Source organism: Rana temporaria, chromosome 3 (assembly GCF_905171775.1).
Source record: "Rana temporaria chromosome 3, aRanTem1.1, whole genome shotgun sequence".
Classification (NCBI taxonomy): Eukaryota; Metazoa; Chordata; class Amphibia; order Anura; family Ranidae; genus Rana; species Rana temporaria.
Window position 1 is genome coordinate 414707524 of NC_053491.1, and position 23460 is coordinate 414730983.

The following is a 23460-nucleotide window of genomic DNA, read 5'->3' on the forward strand; positions in this document are numbered from 1 at the left end:
CAGAAGATATAAGCAAGAAAAGCTCCCATAGTGTAGTAATCAATAAAAATACATTTAATAAAACAAGTTGGTTGCACTTACAAAATGTAGAATATTCATGAGCGGTACAGCAATATGTCTCAAGATGGAGATTGCGGCATCTCCACAGGCTTCTTTCTGCTTCCTGTTTGTTTTGCCCATCAACCTCCTGAGAGGAAAAAAAACATAATGACGTCACTGTCGCAGGCTCCACCCAAATTGTATAGTATATAGTTATTATTTTATCCCTCTGATTGCTGCAAATTCTACATTGTGTGGACTGGACTGATATTGAGAGCTACTTCTTCATACTGTTGTATTATCCTCTATATACTGAGCACATTGGACACTTTATTTTTCTTGTTAGGAATGCACCGATCCTTGCTGTGATGCCTCCACATGTAAATTGAAAGCAGGAGCTGTATGTGCAGATGGGGAATGCTGCGAGAAATGTCAGGTGAGTGGCAACCAGTGTTGCCAACCTACCAGATTGAAATGTACTTACACGACACCGGAAAGTTACTGACACAGACAGCCACGTTTTTACTGGCATATCCAAAAGTTACAAAATGACAGTTTTAAGTACAAATGTCAGTATTTAGGCTACAAACAAATACAATAAGCAATGTGATTTGAGGGAGATATTAAGGAAAAAACATATTTCTTATTTCCTATATTATGACCAGACCAGAACATAGTAGCCACATAGTCATTGGGCCAGATTCACGTAGCGCAGCGGATCTATAGATCCGCTCATTCTACGTGAATTAAGATCCGCTCCCGCAAGTTTAGGAGGCAAGTGGCTAATTCACAAACAACTTACCTCCAAACTTGCGACGGCGGATCCTAAATCCCCCGGCGGAATTCAAATTCCACGGCTAGGGGAGTGTACTATTTAAATCAGGCGCGTTCCCGCGCCGATTTAAATGCGCAGGCGCCGTCCGGGGAATTTCCCGGCGTGCATTGCTCCCACTGACGTCGCTAGGACGTCAGTGGTTGCGACGCTTACGTAAACGATGTCCGTCCGTATTCGAGAACGACTTACGCAAACGACGTTAAAAAATTTAAATTCGACGCGGGAACGTCGGCTATACTTAACATTGGCTGTGCCTGATAAAAGAAGGGGTAAGTATACGACGGAAAACCGCTACGGAAACGACGTAAGAACACTGCGACGGGTCCGCTTACGTTTGTGAATTTGCGTATCTCGCTGATTTACATATTATTTATCGTAAATCAGCGGGAACGCCCCCGGCGCCATTTTTAAATTGAAAAAAAGATCCGACAGTGTAAAACATTGTAACACTGTCGGATCTAGCCCTATCTATGCGTAACTGATTCTATGAATCAGGCGCATAGATAGGACCAGTTTACGTCAGAGATACGATGGTGTATCTGTAGATACACCGTCGTATCTCTTTGTGAATCTGGCCCATTGTGTTTACTTTCTAAATTAATTAAGGGTACCTTATTAATCTACCATATATACTTGAGTATAAGCCGTATTTTTTAGCACATTTTGTTGTGCCCAAAATGCCCCCCTCGGCTTATACTCGAGTCACCTTTTTGCGCCTGATCTCCCAGATTTTGGGGATCCGGTACCAGCCAGCCATATGTCCCCTGGCACACATGTAGCCCCACTCTTCCTCTACAAGTGTGCAAAGTTTGTTGTGCAGAGTGAAAGAGATTAGATTACTGGACATCCGACCACCCTCCGATCCTGGTAAATTCACCGCGACCACACACAGGAACAAGTTAAGTAGTATTCTTTATTGACTCGTACAAGGAGACAAGTTACAACAAAAGGACAGATATTTGACTACTGGTTCTGACCGCCTGCCACCCGTGCTATAGGGCTGCATGTACAAACAGTCAGCCTGATAGATGCCTATCTGAACAGATAATTGCCCATTGGTTCTCACCCCCATGGTGCAATAGGGCAGCATACATGGAGGTCAGCCTTATGAGCTCCTATCTGACTTGTCTGACTAACAATTGTAAAACTGGCATTTATATACCCTCACAAGTCTTATCTCAGCCATCTCTCCTAGATGTGATTGGTTGCTAAGATCTACGTCAATGTAACACCTGTCCTACAACCAGACAAACTGAATTATTCCTAGAATTCCTATATGTTCATTAAAAATTAGTTATAACTGGTTTTGTCCAATTAACCACTTCCATACCAGGCACTTATGCACCTTCCCGCCCAGACCAATTTTCAACTTTCAGCGCTCTCACACTTGCTACACTGTATCCAAACCAAATTTTTATCATTTTATTCTCACAAATAGAGCTTTCTTTTGGTGGTATTTAATCACAACTGGGTTTTTTCTTTTTTGTGGTATAAGCAAAAAAAACGATTTTTTTTTAAAACGTTTTTTTTAGTTTATATTGTGAAATTTTGCAAATAAGTCATTTTTCTTCATACATTTGTGCACACATCCTTTCTCAACCACCTAGTACAGTTTTGAAGGCCCTGGAGCACCAGGACAATGGAATTGTCCACAAAATGACCCCATTTTGGAAAGCACACACCCGAACATATAATCTATGAAGCATTATGAGTCTTTTGAACGGTTCATTTTTTTCCAGAAGGTTTTGGAAAATGTGGAAAAAAAATGAAAATGCTTTTTTTTTACACAAAGTTGTCCATTTATAAGATATTTCTAACACATAGCATATACATAGCAAACATGACACCCCAAAATGCATTCCGCTACTCCTCCTGAGTATGGCAATACCAAATGTGTGGGACTTTTACACAGCCTGGCCACATACAGAGGCCCAACATCCAAGTAGCACTTCCAGGCATTCTAGCAGAATTAATTGCACATACAGTATCATTTTCTGAATACCGGTCACATTTTTGAAGGCCCTTCATATATCTAACACATAGCAGGTACATACCAAATAACAAAAGATTACCTGTGGTTTTAGAAGTGCAGTGGTCCACAGAGGAGAGCATCGGTCCAGGCAGCAGGCAGGGATGAGGTCAGCGACAACAAAAGCAATCATTCAGGCAGCAGGCAGGAATATTGGGCCAGATTCACAAAAGAGATACGACGGCGTATCTCCTGATACGCCGTCGTATCTCTGTTTCTAACTATGCGACTGATTCATAGAATCAGTTACGCATAGATAGGCAGAAGATCCGACAGGTGTAATGGACTTACACTGTCGGATCTTAGGATGCAGTACCGCAGCCGCCGCTGGGGGGAGTTTGCGTCGTAAACCAGCATCGGGTATGCAAATTAGGAGTTACGGCGATCCACAAAGCTTTTTCCCGGCGTTACGTCGTCGCGAGTGTTAGATTTCCGTCGCAAAGATAGGGCACCTTTACACTTTTAATTTCATTATTGTATTTTAAATGAGGCTACACTCGCCCTTCTTTATATGCACCTTTAACATTGTGTAAAAGTACTCCACCATGTTAAAGTATGCCTGTCTTTCCCGTGTCGCTTTTGAATTATTTTAAACAATTTTACTTTTCCCGGCGTAACTCTTTTTTCACGTCGCGATTCACAAAACGTTGGCGCGTCGTAATTTCGCGCAAAGCACGTCGGGAAATTTGCGACGGGAGCATGCGCAGTACGTCCGGCGCGGGAGCGCGCCTAATTTAAATGGTACCCATTTGAATTGGGCCGCCTTGCGCCGGACCTGTTTACGATACACCGCCGCAAATTTCCAGGTAAGTGCTTTGTGGATCGGGCACTAAATCGGAAAAATTGCGGCGGTGTAACGTAAACCGGTTAGGTAAAATTGCGCCCGCTCTACGTGAATCTGGCCCACTGTCCATAGTTCGTACAGACAGAGAAACTGTCAGCACAGCCAGAGCACAGCCAAAGCACAGCCAAAAGCACAGCCAAAGCACAGGTCCAGGTAGCAGGCAGAGGTGTCCCAGCAGAAATACTGTGCAAAGTCAGTAGAGGCAGCAGGCAGGTATATGATCAACACAGCCAAAGTATTAGTCCAAGCAGCAGGAAGAAACATGGTCCATAATGTCATGGGTCATTACAGGCAGTAATATGGTCAGCACAGCCAAAGTATTGGTCCAGGCAGCAGGAAGGACCATCAAGCTTAGGGCCAGGGGGACAGGGGTAGAGGCTTCTCCCACCCAAATCGCTTTGAAGCCTCCAGGCAACCAGACCCTGTTCTGGGAGCACAGAAAACGAAAAACTGGTTTTCTCTACGCTTTTCTGAAGCCCCTCACATATGTGAGACCCCTGTGTACTAAAAGTAAATGGGCAAAAGATCAGTCCAAGTGACAGGCAAAAACATGGTAGATTAACAGGCCAAGGTCGGTGCACGTGGAAGTCAGAAACATGGTTTAAATCGGCAGGCAGAGGCATCGTCGGTATACAGGCTGAGGTTGGCACATGTGGAGGTCAGAAACGTGGTTTAAATTGGCAAGCAAAGACATCGTCGGTAAACTGGCCAGGGTCAGTTCATTAACATGGAAGGTAGTAACATGGTAGCAGGGAAATGGCAGTCTGTTAATAATAAGGGGAACTTATATTGGATGGATGTATGATACTTTTTGAAGCACTGTCCCATGCACAGGCCAGGTTGGGAGGGACAATCAGGACAGTAATAGGTGGTGTCTCTTCTTACTCCTGCTCTGCTGCATACACAGCATTTTTTTTGGCGTTTTCTTCCAAATTCTGTGGGGGGGATGCTAAAGGGAAAGTGTTGCTCGTGAAGACGACTCACACAATCAGAGCGAATGCTTCCTGGGATGGGATCTTGTTGGTAAATGAGGGCTTCAATGATATCTTCGATATATCTGAGGTAGGGGATTTGTGGGTTTTGAGTTGGCTGATTGGCTTTTTGGTAGCAGACAAACGAATTATAAAGGGCCATGTGAAACAAGTGAAACGCAAATTTTTTTGTGCCAATAATAGGACTTTCTTGTTGATAAGTAGGGCTGTAGCATCTGGTCGTTTAAATCCACCCCCCATGTACAAATTGTAATCGTGAACACATTCAGGCTTTGCAATAGGGCCGCGTCGTCTTTGGATCTCCACCATGGTGTCATTGTGGATGGTAGAGAGGATGTGGACATCTTTCTTGTCCCTCCACTTCATGGCCAACACCTCCTCGTTCCTCATGAATGACGATTCTCCAGTTTTCAAATTTTTGGTCAACAAATTTTGTGGGAATCACTTCCGTTTTTTTTTTTTTGGTACCGCATGCCGGGGTTTGCTTGCTGTAAAGGTGACGAAAAAGGGGCAGGCTGATATAATAATTATCAACATATAAATGGTAGCTTTTTCCGAACAGGGGGTATGCCAACTCCCAGACAATTTTCCCACTGGCTCCAATATATGTGGGGCAATAACGGGGCTGGAGCTGGGAGTCTTTGCCTTCGAAGATCCTGAATGTGAACACATATCCAGTGGCTCAATCGCATAATTTCATTTTAACCCATACCTGACTCTCTTGTTTGGGATGTACTGCTTGAAGTGCAGTCGGCCAGTGAAATGTATGAGGGACTCGTCCACACAAATGTTGCAAATCGCTGGGAGAAGGCATTGATTAGGGGGCGTATTTTGTATAATTTGATCTCGGGGAGGGCACTGTGAATTGTCATTAAGGTGGAGAAAACGCATTATCATGTCGTATCTTGTCCTGGACATGTGATATCACATAAACAAGATAAATGTAAGAGCTGACAAATAATCAGCATATAGTATTAAATGCAAAGAGAATAGTGAGTCCAAATATAAATATATATATACTCAAATAGTGAATAGTGAGTCCAAAATATATAATACTCATAAGGCGAATGTGCAAAAATATATAAAGAATATTGTGCAAAAAAACCGGAATGGAAGTTCAATCCCAATAGTAAACACAAATCAGCTGTCAGGGCAGATATTCTGAATGCACTGGATGAAGGTGAGCACCAGCTCTATGGTGTGAGTGCACGGCCGTGCGATAGAAGATAAACCAGATCCCTGGCTGAGCTCCCGGGACTCTTACCTCTCAGCCCTCCTAAATGGGCATTGATGTACAGGTCACTCGCAGCCTTCTATGGGTGGTCCCTGATGTTTCCTCTCTTGATCTGATGGATCCTTCCTTAATTGGGACAGATGCTCCTCGAAACCAGATGGATGATGTGGGTTATAAGAGAGAGAGAGAGGGGACTCCCATAGTGAGGTAACGTTTGGTGCAGGTAAAATATGTTTATTGAGGAAAAACCTGCACTTACATTAAAAGAAAAATAAAAGTGCAACGAGGAAACAAACAGGCGGCGTTTGAATCGCCAGCTTACGTCACTCCGGGTGTACGTCCTCCAATTCCTACGCGTTACGACACCACGTGTCTTCGTCTGGGGTTTGCCAGGGCATCAGGGCAGAAGGTAGGACTGGGGCAGGATTCTTCGGGTTGGGCGTGTATTTCCATTATTTGTACTGGGCTCCTCTTCCTGGGGTATGGCGCTGCTGGTGCTGGGCAGAGCTCCTGATCTTGGTCCTGAACTTGGTCCCGATCGCATTCTTTTGGGAGGGACGGTTTCCTCCGGGGACTCGGACTCGGACTCTGAGCCACTATCCTTCACTGGCTCGTATTCCGAATCAAAATCGGATAATGGGAGCTCCTCGCTGTTATCATCCGACATGGCGGAAATAATGGCATATGCCTCCTCGGTTGTGTAAAGCCTTTGGGACATTATGGCAGTACTTATTGTTGGGCCTGTGTAATAGTACTGCTGGTGGTAGTGGTGGCGGCCTGTGTGGTGGTACCGATGAATGTATTAGTGGCAGGTATGGGTGGTGGTGCTGATGGCGGTATGGGTGGTGGTGGTACCAATGGCGGTACGGGTGGTGGTGGTACCGATGGCGGTGGTGGTACGGGTGGGGGTGGTACCGATGGCGGTACAGGTGGAGGTACCGTTGGCAGTATGGGTGGTGGTGGTACCATTGGCGGTATGTGTGGTGGCACGGGTGGTGGTGATAACAATGGCGGTATGGGTGGTGGTACCGATGGCGGTGGTACGGGTGGTGGTGGTGGTACGGGTGGTGGTACTGGTAGCCTGTGTGGCTGTACCGATGGAGGTATTAGTGGCAGGAATGTGTGGTGGTACCGATGGCGGTACAGGTGGTGGTAGTACCGATGGCGGTGGTACGGGTGGTGGTACCGATGGCGGTAGTAGGGGTGGTGGTGGTACCGATGGCGGTACGGGTGGTGGTGGTACCGATGGCGGTGGTACCGATGGCCGTACGGGTGGTGGCGGCGGTACCGATGGCGGTACGGGTGGTGGTGGTACTGATGGCGGTGGTACCGATGGTTGACAGATGGGCTGATTGACAGATGGGCTGATTGACAGATGGGCTGGGCTGTGTCAGGTCCTCTTTATTGGTGGGGGGCTGTGTTGTGCACAGAACAAGACAAACTACACTGATCTCAGTTACTGATCCCTGCTCTCTCCTCACAAATCGGTGTGTGAGGAGAGAGCAGGGATCAGATAGTAACTGCCTTGTGTTTGTTTACATTTGTGACCGGCTGTGATTGGACACAGCCAGTCACGTGGTAAACAACCAATTTCATTGGCTGTTTACCCTGATCGGGGAAGCGATGTGTCCATGGGACACGCGCCTTCCCTGATCCCCGCTCTGCAAGCCTCTGGCGGCGTGCACGGAGCGTGCCGCCAAGTTTGATTTGACATGTGATCGGCTGTGTCTTTGATACAGCCGATCACGTGGTAAACAGCCAATGAAATTGGCTGTTTACCGTGATCGGGGAAGATCTGTGTCCGAGGGACACACGCCGTCCCCGATCACCATGCTGCGCGCCCCCGTGGGCACGCGCTAGGCATTATCCTGCAGGACGGTTATAGATGTCTAGTCAGGATTGTGTAACCAATTCCCGGATGTAAATTTCCCATTGACCGGGCGGGAAGTGGTTAAAGACATCTGTGTAGAGACAGTCTGGCATCCAGCTGTGTTAGCCACAACTTCAAGGATGGCAGATTTATTACTTTCGGAGAATGAACTTTCAACAACCCCACTTTATCTGTTATGTCTCACTAATTCTATATGTATGTATTAATACAAATTGGTTTCATAAAAGGTACTATATTATTTACGGTATATTACTTATACATATACACACATATATATATATATATATATATATATATATATATACACACACACATACAGTACAGACCAAAAGTTTGGACACACCTTCTCATTCAAAGAGTTTTCTTTATTTTCATGACTATGAAAATTGTAGATTCACACTGAAGGCATCAAAACTATGAATGTGTGAAACAACTGAAAATATATTTAATATTCTAGGTTCTTCAAAGTAGCCACCTTTTGCTTTGATTACTGCTTGGCACACTCTTGGCATTCTCTTGATGAGCTTCAAGAGGTAGTCACCTGGCGCAGCACCCATCACTCTCCTTCTTGGTCAAATAGCCCTTACACAGCCTGGAGGTGTGTTTGGGGACATTGTCCTGTTGAAAAATAAATGATGGTCCAACTAAACGCAAACCGGATGGAATAGTATGCCGCTGCAAGATGCTGTGGTAGCCATGCTGGTTCAGTATGCCTTCAATTTTGATTAAATCCCCAACAGTGTCACCAGCAAAGCACCCCCACATCATCACACCTCCTCCTCCATGCTTCACGGTGGGAACCAGGCACGTAGAGTCCATCCGTTCACCTTTTCTGCGTCGCTTAAAGACACGGGGGTTGGAACCAAAGATCTCAAGTTTGAACTCATCAGACCAAAGCTCAGATTTCCACTGGTCTAATGTTCATTCCTTTTTTTTTTTTTAGGCCAAACAAGTCTCTTCTGCTTGTTGCCTTTCTTCAGCAGTGGTTTCCTAGCAGATATTCTACCATGAAAGCCTGATTCACACATGGGAGTGTAGGCCGTACAAGACAACTTAACTTCTAATAATTTGAATAAAACCATAGACCAAAGTAATTTAAATAACTTTATTGAATAAATATATATAATAATATATTTTTTTTTTTTTTGGTAATAGAAATGGCCGCGGCACCGTTATTGGTATAAATAAATCTATATAATCATAAATATTCCATTTAATATTACTAAAATTCTAATAATAACATTTTCAATATTATTTAAATTCTTAATATAACATTTTCCAAACTTTAATCATCTCTTAAGATCTCGCTCAGTCATAGAACTCGAGCGAATACCATAACTAATAAATACAAAGTCCCCCCTTGATTTCAAGGGTGACATACCACATAAGGTGCTGCGACAGGGTGGGAGGGAGGGGGAGCACACTATACCGTACTAGGCCCTGACTGAATAACCCTCAGAGCAGTGGGCTTATATAGCCCCCCGCACGTGTACAAAGCCCGGGAAACATGTGAGTTCAAACACATGCAGAAAGCCCGGGAAACATGTGAGTTTGAAAACCTGCACAAAGCCCGGGAAACACGTGACTCAAAAGCCTATTTTGCCCAGCAACATGACTCATCCTTTCAAAGTCACGTTTTTCCCGCCTAAGCTGCCAGCTACAGTATTTTCAATTGACCATTTTTTTTTTTTTTTTTTTTTTAGAGCAATACTGCCATATATATATTATATTAATTTTATAGTTGTTCTGCCAGCCACAATCCCATGATGTGGGCACTAATTAATGCCCCCTTTCCATGGGAGTGTAGGCCGTACAAGACAACTTAACTTCTAATAATTTGAATAAAACCATAGACCAAAGTAATTTAAATAACTTTATTGAATAAATATATATAATAATATTTTATTTTTTATTTTATTTTTTTATTTATTTTTTTTGGTAATAGAAATGGCCGCGGCACCGTTATTGGTATAAATAAATCTATATAATCATAAATATTCCATTTAATATTACTAAAATTCTAATAATAACATTTTCAATATTATTTAAATTCTTAATATAACATTTTCCAAACTTTAATCATCTCTTAAGATCTCTCTCAGTCATAGAACTCGAGCGAATACCATAACTAATAAATACAAAGTCCCCACCAGCCGGTTTTGTCAGCTAACAAAAACGGCCTACCCCAACACCGTGGCCATTTCTACCATATTTTGGAGATCCGAATTGAAGATATCCAAACCTATGTCAGATAGGTGGATACCATCTGACCTATAGAGACCAGAAAAACCTCCTTCCAACTCAGTGTGCCTATATGAAAAACTGTTCAGTATAGGCATAAATTTCTCAATTGAATGATTGACACGCCTCCGAATCTTCTCCAGAGATTTATTCTCCGGGAAAGATAGCCAGATAAAGCGTGGAATCATTTCAGAAAAGATTATTTTAGTATTAGGAAAGGACAAATGAATACGCTGCAAATCGCGCTTTATCTTAAAGATCAAATCTAGAGTTGAATACTTTCCTATGTCATTTCCACCAAGGTGGATTATTAAAATATCAGGATAAGGTAAACTGTGAGATAAAACAGAAATGTGGTGACAAAGATTGTCCCAACGCAAACCACGAATACCTTTCCAAAAAATCTTAAAAGAGTCAGGAGACAAAAACAGGTTAGAAGAGTAACATCGTTGACACGCCCGATTGTGAGCCCAATAAACAAATGAATGTCCAATGATCCAGATGGAGGATAATGAACCTAGAATCAGAGAGAAAGATTAGGACGGATATATAAACCAAACCTTTTTGACTCCCATCTACCCAAACTCATAATTACAGACTCATTAAGGCCCAACCTAGCAGCTTCCGTAGCAGCTCCGATACGGAATGAATGGGATGACAATTTTAAATGACCAAGGTCCAAAGAAACCAAGCATCGCTGGAAAATGGCAGAGAATTGAAACCTTGTTAATGGAGACAGAAAATTACCCATACAAGAAGGTCTTACCGAAATATATCTGGAAATTACTAAGTAAGGGCAAATGATAGGATCCCCACATGCATGCAACGTGAGCCAATGACCTCTACCTGCCACATCCGTTTTGGATTTACTAATAAAAACCTGAACTTTTCCTTGTGAAACGCAAACTTCACCAAATTTTAAACCTGAACTACTTTTTTTACTATTTGGAACTAGCTCCGAAATTCGAAGAGCAGCAAAGAAAATTAACACAAATGCTGTATGAAATAGTAATGCTTCAAATTCTGAACGACACACCTTAGGTGTACTTAAACAAATTTTTTTTAAAAGTTCTATTGAAACGGGCCTACGTGTATCAGGCATAAAGGTCTGTCTTCTATATGCTTTTAAGGCCTGACGAACTGAAAAGAAACTGTTACACGCTGGGAGATTGTGTAATTTTAGAAAAAAGGAAATACCTGCTAGGCTCTTGCTAATATAATTAAAAGATAACTTCTGTTGCATAAGTGAACAAAGAAAAGCAAGGACCGTTTGTTCAGTATATGAGAAACCAGATAAACCCAATTCATCGGCGAACAAGAGCCACTTTTTCCATGCAACCGAGTACTCGATCCATGTTTTAGAAGCAATCGAGCTCTTGATAGCCGAGACAACAGGGGCTAAATCAGATCCCAAAGCTGACTCGGGCAGGTGCAGCCAACATGATCCGCTTCTGGAAAAAGCTGCCTGAAACGAGCCATCTGAAAACGAGACAGGCTATCAGCTATCAGATTACTTTTTCCAGGAACATGTTTAGCTTTCACCCAAATGTTAAACCTTAAACATAGTAAAACAAGATATCTTAATAATTTTATAACAAATATGGATTTAGAAGAGAGACAGTTTAAAGCGAAGATAACGCCTTTATTGTCCGAATGTACTAAAATGTGTCTGTTTGCAAAAAATTCGCCCCATAATTCAAAAGCAACTACTATGGGGAATAACTCAAGTAGAACTATATTCTTGGTTGCCTTATTGGCAACCCAGAATGGGGGCCAAGAACCGCAGCACCAATGGGTGCCCCAGATTGCTGCAAAACCGAGCGAACCTGCTGCATCCGTGTAAAGGTCAAGGTCAGCTGAAAAAATAAAATCTTCTTGGAAAAAGGTACGATCATTATAATCGGATAAAAACTGAGACCAGACTAAAAGATCATCTTTTAGTTCTGAAGTAAGGCGAATGTGGGAAAACGGGGATTTAAGACCAGACATGGCCATAGATAATCGCCTGGAAAAAATTCTGCCAACCGGCATCACCCTAGTGGCGAAAGCCAGTAAACCTAGAAAAGACTGTAGCTCCTTTAACAATACTTTTTTTACGACGCAAAAACAGAAAAATCGAATTTTGAATCCTAGTTATTTTAACCAAAGGAAGCTGATATTGACACAGCCTAGTATCAATACTGATCCCAAGGAATTCTATGACCGTGACCGGAAAAACTGTTTTTTCAGTGGCAATTGGCACACCAAAAAACTGAGAAATGTTTAAAAATAATTTTAGCAATAAAAGACAAATGGGAGAATCAGGGGGGCCTACAAACAGAAAGTCATCCAAATAGTGGATAATCCCGTTGTAGCCTGCCTCATATGAGATGACCCATTGCAAAAAAGTAGCAAAAGTCTCAAAATATCTACACGATAAGGAGCACCCCATGGGCAGACACATATCGTAAAAATATTTTTCTTCAAAACAGAAACCTAAAGAATTAAAACATTCAGGGGCAATGGGGAGGAGTCTAAATGCAGATTCAATATCAGCCTTTGCTAACAAGGCCTTTATAAGGTCTTTATAAGCCTAATCGCGTCGTCAAAACTTACGTAGGATACAGAAGCCAAAGAATCAACAATCTCGTCGTTCAATGAATCACCCTTTGGATACGAAAGGTGATGAATTAGACGATAAGAATTGGGCTCCTTTTTGGGTACAATGCCCAAAGGGGAAATACGAAAATTATTAAAGGGAGGAAAAACAAAAGGACCCGCAACCCTACCAGCTGTTATTTCTTTAATTAATTTTTTTCTTACAACCTCACTATGTGTCAATACCGATTTTAAGTTCCTTAAGTTCCTTAAGTTCCTTACCAGGCTGCAGCCGACCCCTGAAAAAATTGGAAGAGTGAAACCTGAGGAAAATCCCTTAATTAAAACCTCAGCTTTCTCCCTGTCTGGGTACAGCATTAGCCACGGGTACATGTTTTGCAGATTCACCGGAGTGCAAGCCTTTGGAGTTTTCTCTACCCTGGGTATGAGGAAAGTTTCTTTTGAAACATTTTGTGACGGGGTGAGTCCCGAAACAAAAGGAACACTCGTGCTTGTATCAGCACGACGTTGCCCATCTGCACTGAGATTCGTTATATGCATAACAAAAACCTTTTTTATAAGAACCATAAACCTACATCCTTCATACCCCATCTTAAGTTAGGGTAAACTGACATGTTTTGTCGTAACGATTCATCGTAATTATACCACCCGAAACCCCCAAAATTCCTGTATGCTTCCAGTATATTCTCCAAATGTTGGAATAAACCGCTACACTTATCTGGGAATTTTTCACCTAAAATAGCAGAATAAATACAAAAGGCCTGTAACCAATTGTAAAAAGATTTTGGCGCAGTGCGACGCCTATCCTCTGATAACTCATCCATTTTTTTGTCACTTTTCCCAGAAAATTCTTTACCAGGGAGTAAAGTCAGTAATTCAATAAAGTCGCCTTTCCAAATCTTTTCTTTTATATTGGCGGTCAAGTGAAAACCCAAAGGAGAGATTTCACATGGGAGAGGCTCTTTAAAAGAAATTTCAGGGATCTGAGAAGAAGTAGGATTAGAATGAAAAGAATCAATAATGTTATCATTAACAGCACTAGCAGACTGAGAAATGGTAGGTAAAGCCTGTGCTGACCAAACATTTGCAGGAGATAATTGTGACTGGCTAGCAATAACATTCTGTAATTTATTAACAGATTCCAATAATTGTTTAAAAATCAATTGGTTTGCAAACTCACCACTAGATGTCCCTGCTCCAGCTTGAGACGCTGAGCTGTCATTGCTCTGTGAGCTGCTAGCCGGCCTAGAAAGGAATTCTAGCCGCTGAGGCGCCGTCACATTGTCCAGCTGAGTCTGCCTGGCCACTGGTGACGCTGTCTGCTCCTCCATGGGAACCTGCAAAGAAAAGAGATCCCTCCTTCCCCTCACTGGTGATTGACGGCCTCTACCCCTCCCTGTCGTGACGCGCACCGGAGATGGAGAGGCCGTCCTCTTCTTCTTTTGTATTCGCAGGCTGCTGCGTTGAGGGGTGGGGTCGGAAGTTCCGCCCAGGCTGGAAACCTCTTCCTCACGGGCCGCAGGGACAGCAAGGGAGCGCTCGGGTGGCTGGGTCCTGGAACACCTGTAAGGGAGAGATGGTGTCTGAGGTAGAAGCGGTTGCTGGAAAGCATCCGACGGACCCGCAATGGCTTCGTCCTCCTCCGCGACAAGGGCAGGTTCAGTCTCCATCTCCGCCAGGCACTTCTTCAGCCATTCTTCCCCGCCTTCCTCCGCTGCTCGCTCCAGGATTCGCTTGATGAGTTCCTTCATGACCTGCCGGTAAGAGAGATAAAGAAGGGGGGGGAGCACACTATACCGTACTAGGCCCTGACTGAATAACCCTCAGAGCAGTGGGCTTATATAGCCCCCCGCACGTGTACAAAGCCCGGGAAACATGTGAGTTCAAACACATGCAGAAAGCCCGGGAAACACGTGAGTTTGAACACCTGCACAAAGCCCGGGAAACACGTGACTCAAAAGCCTATTTTGCCCAGCAACATGACTCATCCTTTCAAAGTCACGTTTTTCCCGCCTAAGCTGCCAGCTACAGTATTTTCAATTGACCATTTTTTTTTATTTATTTTTTTTAGAGCAATACTGCCATATATATATTATATTAATTTTATAGTTGTTCTGCCAGCCACAATCCCATGATGTGGGCACTAATTAATGCCCCCTTTCCAGTCTCCTCTTAACAGTTCTAGAGATGTGTCTGCTGCAAACGGTGGCTACTTTGAAGAACCTAGAATATGAAATATATTTTCAGTTGTTTCACACTTATTTGTTATGTATAATTCCACATGTGTTAATTCATAGTTTTGATGCCTTCAGTGTGAATCTACATATTTTATAGTCATGAAAATAAAGAAAACTCTTTGAATGAGAAGGTGTGTCCAAACTTTTGGTCTGTACTGTACATATATATATTGTGAGGATGGGACCCTGTGCTGTGGGAGAAATGGATGCTTTATGCCAAATTCTGTAGAGAAACACATGTTAATTGGTCAGCTGTGGGCTTGGGCTTTTTAAGTCTGACCTGAACAGCATTCAGGGCCCCACCCCACAGACAGGAGTCAGGTGACTCTGAAAGCTCTGTGAGAGAAGTCACAGAGTGGATGTATCTCTGCAGGAGGCAAAGGCCGTTAATGTTGGAGCAGTGAGATGTAAGCTAGGTGTGTGCTTATGTCTAGGAAACTGGTAGTTCTGAGAGGAGCAGAACTTGGGGCCTAAGCTAAAGGCCTGAAACAGCCGGATGGCAAATGTGAAAGCCGGGAGGCTGAACTGTTGATGTTTTTCCAAGATACAGAAAGGGTGGAACACCCCTGCGAGGGCTGCTTTTGTATCTGTGAACTTTTATGTCTTTTAAATAAAAGTGGGCTACCAGGCCCTTAGAAAAACTCAGTCTGGATTGGCATACTCGCTGAAAAAACGCACCTACCATTGGAGTCTGATTCCCCAATCTTACATATGGTGGAGGTATTGCTACGGGCAGTTTGGAAGAGTTCCAGATCCACGCATACCAACAAACAGTGAGTAGAACGCAACCGTGCGTTTTTGACAGCAATGCTATGATGAACAGCCAATAAGAACTGGAAGTTAAAAGTTTTCTGCTGTGAACTTCTGTTAGCTGTGTGTGGCAGTCAGGAGAACTGCATTGCACAGGAGTTCAATTAATGGACTGTGTTTTCATACAGGTGGTATACCTGTGGAAGTGAGCTCTGAGAAGACATATCCATTTGGGAACGCCCAGTGAATGGATGGTTCGAGTGGAATCGCAGAGAGTGAAGTCTGCATGTAAAAGTGTGCTGTTTTACAAGTCTTGGAGACCGTACATCAACATTTTTCCTGTGTTAAGAAGGAACTGTGTGATAAACCATTGCCCTGTTTGCAGCGATGGGAAGGTCAAATCGCAAACAGAAAGCAATATTTGCTGAAATGAGAGACAGGACTTTAAGGCTAGAGGGGTTGTTACCGACAGAACAAGCCCCAGAATCGTGCAAAATGCACTTGGCTGCACTGAACCAAGCCAAAGGGAAAGTGCATGCTGTTGCCCCTGGCAACGCTGGTGTAAGCCGGCCAGCTATTAAAGTGAAAAGTGTTGAGAGCCAAGTGTGCTGTTTGCGATGCAGTGAGTGGGGGCATGAAGTTTCCAAATGCCCTTTGTCCCAGGCTTCAACAAAGCAAAGGTATGAGAAGCCTGCTCTGAATGTAAAGAGTGAGCAGATGGGTGCAGTTGCCCATAGCAACGCCTATGATGTCAGGTCAGTGGACCGCAAGACAAAGATATTGCCTACAGAAAGTCCTGGCAGGTTTAAAGCAACGCCGCTTCATGGAGAGAGAAGTTTACGTGGGTCAGAGAGCCAGCAACGTGCAGCTGTGAGAGCACCGTTTCCGTTGGCAAACTGAGAAAATGTGTCAGATGCAAGTGAAATTCTGCGGGTTGGGAGAGTGTCATCTCCCTTAGCAACAGGAGAAAGTCGCCGAACGCCATGCCTGGAATGTGGTCAGCTGGGGCACGGCATATTTTCTTGTCCTAGATTCTGGGGTGCAGCTGGAGGTGATATTGCTGAGCAGAACTCTTCGTCTGTGGGCCAAGGTTCCCTTTCAGATGTGTTTGCAGTCACCCCTGGCAACAAGAAGTCTTTTGTTGTGTCTGCAGGGAGTGCTAAACAGTGGGAGATGCCTGCTGTGATTTCATCCTGTGGCCACCAGGGGGAGTTCGCCAGTAACTATACTACTGAGAGACAGCGCCCTCAAATGAAGATAGCCGGTAACTCTACAGGATATGATAAGACTGTTACAGTTTGTGATCCAAGTGAAGTAGCAGTGTGCCCGGTGAGGAGATCTTCAGACGGTGTAAAGATGGACTTGCTGCAGTGTGTTACCCAGATCAGTGGGGAGACACACATTAAAACCCTCTTTGCAGCAAGGTCAAAGACTGGAAAAAATCTATGGACTATGGGTGCACCTAAGGTAGTCCAGCAGAATGTTGAGAGAGATATGTTAGGGGTGACCAAAACAGTTGGTGTGTCATGTTCCCTAGCGATAGAGACAGCTGCTGCAGAGTTGCCAAGGGAAACCGCCAAGGAGCCTGTATTGGTAAGGCAAGGGGTTTCCCAGGACAACTGTGAAGCCACCCTAGTGGGCAAAATAGTTCCTTTGGAGAGGAAGGGTGATGTGCTGAGTCGCATGCAGGTTGCCATGCATTCTGACAAAAGTCAATCTGATAGAAATGATAAAACTGCTATGTTTTTGAATGCTGATGTTGAAGATGTTGCTGGTGGTACTTGTACTTATGGTAATGTTTTTCCAAGATACAGAAAGGGTGGAACACCCCTGCGAGGGCTGCTTTTGTATCTGTGAACTTTGATGTCTTTTAAATAAAAGTGGGCTACCAGGCCCCTAAAAAAACTCAGTCTGGATTGGCATACTCGCTGAAAAAACGCACCTACCATTGGAGTCTTGAATCCCCAATCTTACAATATATACATATACTGTACATACACACACACACACACACACACACATACAAGCTAATTACTTTATTCAATATTGTCTAATTATTAATATATCTAATTCAATGTATCTTACATACCGTATTTATCGGGGTATTGCGCGCTCTGACGTATAGCGCGCACCCCTAAAGTGGACCTGACATTCCTGTAAAAAAAGATTTTAGTACTTACAGTTTTGGTGTCTTGCACGGCATCCATCGGTGGCCTCGTTGGGTCCGGCGTCCGTCTGCGGCTTCGGGTGTCCTCTTCGTCGGGTCCGGCATCCTTCTACGGCGTCCTCCCTGCTCGATACCCGCTTTCCCGTGCCGAGTTTGAATACTGCGCCGGCATATACCAAGCGCAGTACACTCGTGTATAGTCGGGCAGGCTCGGCTACTCTCGCGCTCACGTCCTGTACGTCCAGGACGTGAGCGCGAGAGGAGCCGAGCCTGCCCGACTATACACGAGTGTACTGCGCTTGGTATATGCCGGCGCAGTATTCAAACTCGGCACGGGAAAGCGGGTATCGAGCAGGGAGGACGCCGTAGAAGGATGCCGGACCCGACGAAGAGGACACCCGAAGCCGCAGACGGACGCCGGACCCAACGAGGCCACCGATGGATGCCGTGCAAGACACCAAAACTGTAAGTACTAAAATCTTTTTTTACAGGAATGTCAGGTCCACTTTAGGGGTGCGCGCTATACGTCAGAGCGCGCAATACCCCGATAAATACGGTATGTAAGATACATTGAATTAGATATATTAATAATTAGACAATATTGAATAAAGTAATTAGCTTGTATGTGTGTGTGTGTGTACTGCGCTCGGTATATGCCGGCGCAGTATTCAAACTCGCAGGAAAGCGGGTATCGGCGTATATCGCGCACCCACGATTTTGCCCTGATTTTCAGGGCAAAAAAGTGCGCGGTATACGCCAATAAATACGGTAACTTTCCCAAAAACACTCAATTAGTTCAAACCACTTGTTATGAGAGGTTAACTCTTATCTTATCTTCTGTGATTTATATTTCAACCACTGTCAGAATGGTCTTTGTCTAATTAGTTGAACTTAGAATGAACTGTCCCAGTACATTCTTAAGAACACCTGTACACCTGTACACTTGTTATGAAGCAGAGGTCATTCAAAGTTCAACACCTTCCAAACAAGAACTATGAATTGAAGACAAAAGACAAAATTGAGTTACAGTTGATCATATACTCTATATTTAACACTGAGGACCTGCAGTCGGGAAGCACCAATTTTTCGAAGCCGGACACCCCTTCCCTAGACTCCCATGTTAAATGGTAATTTCTCCTGTGATTTTGGGGACCCGGTACTGGCAGATTGTAGATCCCCTGGACCTGGATCTTGGCACACATGTAGCCCCATTTCTCCTCTACGAGTGTGCAAAGTTTGTTGTCTGGGGGACCTATAGCTGGGGAGCACCGATTTTCAATCCCGGGCACCCCTTCCATAGACTTCCATGTTAAACGTCAGTCTAATCATGGACACAGTGAGGTATGGACACAATAAGGCATGCACATTGACACAGCGAGGCAAAGTGAGTCACAGTGAGGAATGCAGATGGACACCCTAGGCTTATACTCAAGTCAATATGTGTTCCCAAAATTAGGTGCCTCGGCTTATATTCGGGTTGGCTTATACTCGAGTATATACGGCAAGTTTAATTCAAGATTGAGAAAGAGGGAGCCAAAAAAAAACACTACACATAACCTCCAAAGTGCCTAACTCCTTGTGTTCTGCACTATTGTCCAGAGAATGCAGGTACATCCTCCGCTTTAGTTGTCTTGTATGTCAGGTAGAAGAGATAATCATCTGGTATTCTGATCTGAAGGAGGGGGCGAGGGGGGAAACCCAAAGAGAATGTAAGGGAGGCATAATAACTGGTAAGAGAGGGATGAGGATAGGTAACTGATGGGGAATGGGAGAGGAAAATGGGTATCAAAATGACCAGATAATAGGAACCACATAGTCATTGTGTTTACTTTAGAAATTAATCAAAGGTACCTTATTAATCTAAGTATAATTCAAGTCTTCTGGTGGTTTTATAGGTTTCACAGTACTGGAAGTCTTTCTATGCCTGCCACGTGTAATTGAAATTAGCTAGTCTGTCTAGTTTGTATTGCATAATGGATTCCATATCATGAATATGCTCTACATAGCTCCAAAGTCTGGGGATCAGAACTTGTGCTGCGTTTATCAAGTGTCTGGCCAAATGTTTAGGTCGGTAATTGTCTGTTTTAAACATAAAATAAGAAGGTTTCTGGGGAGGGAGGTTCAGGCCTGTGACTTGCCTAATCAGTGAATGGATTTTATCCCCAGGTTTATAGTGGTATGCAATAGAGCTGGGCGATTTTTTTACCCCCCAAAAAATCAGCGTTTTTATTATTAAAAACTCGATTTACGATTCAAATAGATTTTTTTTTTTATAGACACCTTGCCGGTCCTGAGGAGCTGCAAGCAGGAGTTTTTAGGTGAGGCCGTGGCTTTGGCCTAGTCCACGGCGTCCGGCCGTGCGCCGGTCCTGGGGAAAAAGATCTAAAAAATAAATTTTGTCAAAATCTGAATCGATTTGACCTTCAACTCGATTTAAAAAGATTTTTTGCACAGCCCTAGTATGCAATACGAAAAAATGGGGCTCAGAGAGCCATTGTCCCTTGAGCTTCACCGACAAGTCATTGGAATGAGTTGGCTTAGTTTATTCAGTCTGGGAGGAGAGGTTGAAGGAGATGAAGTCAAATACAGATCCTCCACTATTAATCCAAAAATCTTTACATTTGATATAATAATAGAAATATGGTAAGGCAAAAATATAGAAAATTCCTTTAACCACCTGTCTACCGGGAAATTTGTTTTAATTTTTTGAATACATTTGCATTTTTAAAATCTTAATTTTTTGCTAGATATTGCTACAAACCCTCCAAAACGTATATATTTTCTGAAAGTAGAGCCCCTGAAGAACAAATTGCTGGTAGTTTCAATTTCATTTGTTACATGATATGTGTGCAGTTATTTATCAAACACATATTTTCAGGAAAAATACAATAAAATTAATATTAGTGCAAACAAACAAAATATAAATATTGGGCTGCATCATGTAAATAGATACCAAGCATGTCAAGTCCTATATTAGCGCACACAACCATGGAATTGCAAAAAATGATGGCAACCAAAATTCTCTATAGGCAACTCTTTAGGGCTGGGTTCATATATGAGCCACATGTGGATCCGGTGCATCCTGGTTCACTGTTTCAGGTCCAATTTCAGCCCAAATGTTGGGCTAAATTCGGACCTGAAATGGACCAAAAGACACACATCGTTATTGTGCAAATCGCACCGGACCCGCTGCAGAGATATGTGAACCGGCTCCATAGAGAGAGGGTCAAAATCTCCTACAATTGCTAACTGGATGTGGGGATCTCGCATCCAATTCGCAATGGTGTGAACTCAGCCTAAAAGCGATACCTCACATGTGTGGGACAATTGATGTTTACATACACTTCTTTGCCCTATGCCAATGCTTTTTATACGGGGTATGTGCAGGGGTGTTTTACAATTTTTTTGTTATTTTATACAATTCTCTTTTTTTTCACACTTTTTTTGTCAATAAAAATGTTATTGGATATTTTACCAATACAGTACAAAAAATACTTCAGATGGAGAATAAGATTCAACCAGCATTGTGGTTATGTATATAACATCACAGTATATGACATAATAAAACAAGAAAGCAAAAAAGCAATATACAGTATATAACAAAACTTTGTTACACCAATTAATCCATGTTCGCCACAATTTCTCAAAGAAGACGTACAAGGCCTTTTTAAAAGAGATATACAGCTTTTGACTTTTTACACATTTTTTCATAATTTTTTTTTACTTTATTGATATTACAAGGGGGCTAAGGGGGCCCTTATGTGATGGCAAGGGCGGGTGACCGTACTCTTTATAAAGACATTGGGGGTCATTTAGATCCCCAGTGTCTCTACTGTCCACCAATGAAACTATTCCAGCACAGATACAGCAAAAAATAAATAAAAAAATAATAATTACAATCACTGTATTATTATTATTATTATTATTATTATTATTACTATACAGAATTTATATAGCGCCAACAGTTTACGCAGCACTTTACAATATAAACGGGAGACAGTACAGTTACAATACAATAAAATACAGGAGGATTAAGAGGGCCATTCTCAGAAGAGCTTACAATTTAATAGGGTGGGGCAGGTGGTGCAACAGGTTGTAACTGTGGGCAATGAGCTGAAGGAAGTGGTAAAAGATTAGCTGGAGGTGTGATGGGCTTCTCTGAAGAGATTTGTTTTCAGGAATTGCCTGAAGGCAGCTAGAGTAGGAGATAGCCGGACAGGTTGAGGTAGAGTGTTCCAGAGGATGGGAGAGGCTCTGGAGAAATGCTGGAGATGAGCATGAGAGGAGGAAAAAAGGGAGCTTGAGAGTAGGATGTCTTGAGAGGAGCGTAGAGGACGGTTTGGGTGATATTTGGAGACAAGATTGGTAATGTAGCTCAGAGTTGTGCATGGCTTTGTATGTTATGGTTAGTATTTTGAATTTAATTCACTGGGCAATCGGGAGTCAGTCTAGGGATTGGCTGAGAGGGGTGGCAGACACTGAGCGGTTGATAAGGTGGATAAGTCTGGCAGCAGCATGATAGACTAAAGAGGGGATAGCCTATGGAAAGGTAGACCAATGAGAAGGTAGTTGCAATAGTCAAGGCGAGAGATAACAAGGGAGTGAATAAGTAGCTTGGTGGTTTCATTTATTAAAAAGGGGCGTATTTTAGAGGTGTTATGGAGGTGAAGTCTACAAGCTTTCGACAGTGTTTGGATTTGGGGCTGAAAGGACAGATCAGAGTCTAGGATTACACCTAGTACCCTGGCATGAGCAGGGCCGGATTCCTGACAAGGCCACCGAGGCCACCGAGGCGCCGCCCCCCGACCTGCCTTTCCCTAATCCCACCGCGGCTGTCTCCCACATAATGCAGCGCCCGGCAGCCGGCTTGCTACAGTGGTACTTGCGAGAGTAGCATTGTGTATGGGCAGGGGGGCGGCGTGCTTGGCGGGGATTAGTGCGGACTGTGCGGAGCAGCTCAAGCCTCCATAAGCGGCCGATGACTGACTGGCTGCATGTAATTGGACTGGCGGAGCCTTAAGCCCCGCCCACCCTCCTCCCTGTGGCTTGTGTTTACTGCATCGTACTCGGGAGGGGTCTGTCTGATGACAGGAGGAGGGGAACCTCCTGGCAGGTACAATTTAATAAATTACTCTTTTGTGTGCCAAGCAGCCAATGTGGAAATTAATATACAGGTCATGATTTTGCAATAAAGTAATCCATGCTGCAAACTTATTAAACAGTCACCACTTTCAGTAAAAGTTCATGTTCTGCAAAGTTTGTAGTACATGAAATTTCACTGAAGGTGGAGACTGTTTAACCACTTAAGCCCCAGACCAATATGCTGCTAAATGCCCAAAGGTGTTTTTACAATTCGGCACTGCGTCGCTTTAACAGACAATTGCGCGGTCGTGCGACGTGGCTCCCAAACAAAATTTGCGACCTTTTCTTCCCACAAATAGAGCTTTCTTTTGATGGTATTTGATTGCCTCTGCGATTTTAATTTTTTGCGCTATAAACAAAAATAGAGCGACATTTTTGAAAAACAATCAATATTTTTTACTTTTTGTTATAAGAAAAATCGAATAAACAAAATTTTAGTAAAAAATTTAGGCCAAAATGTA

General features: G+C 43.4%; 1 protein-coding gene across 1 annotated transcript in view; it reads left to right on the forward strand.

The window, feature by feature from the left end:
• The first annotated feature begins 391 nt into the window (after nt 1-391).
• Nucleotides 392-23460, forward strand: part of LOC120933092 (zinc metalloproteinase-disintegrin-like batroxstatin-2) — a 43284-nt gene continuing 20215 nt past the window's right edge. Inside the window, exon 1 of the mRNA XM_040346091.1 lies at nt 392-475. The gene's annotated coding sequence lies outside the window, so the exon portion shown is untranslated. The remainder of the gene's footprint in view (nt 476-23460) is intronic.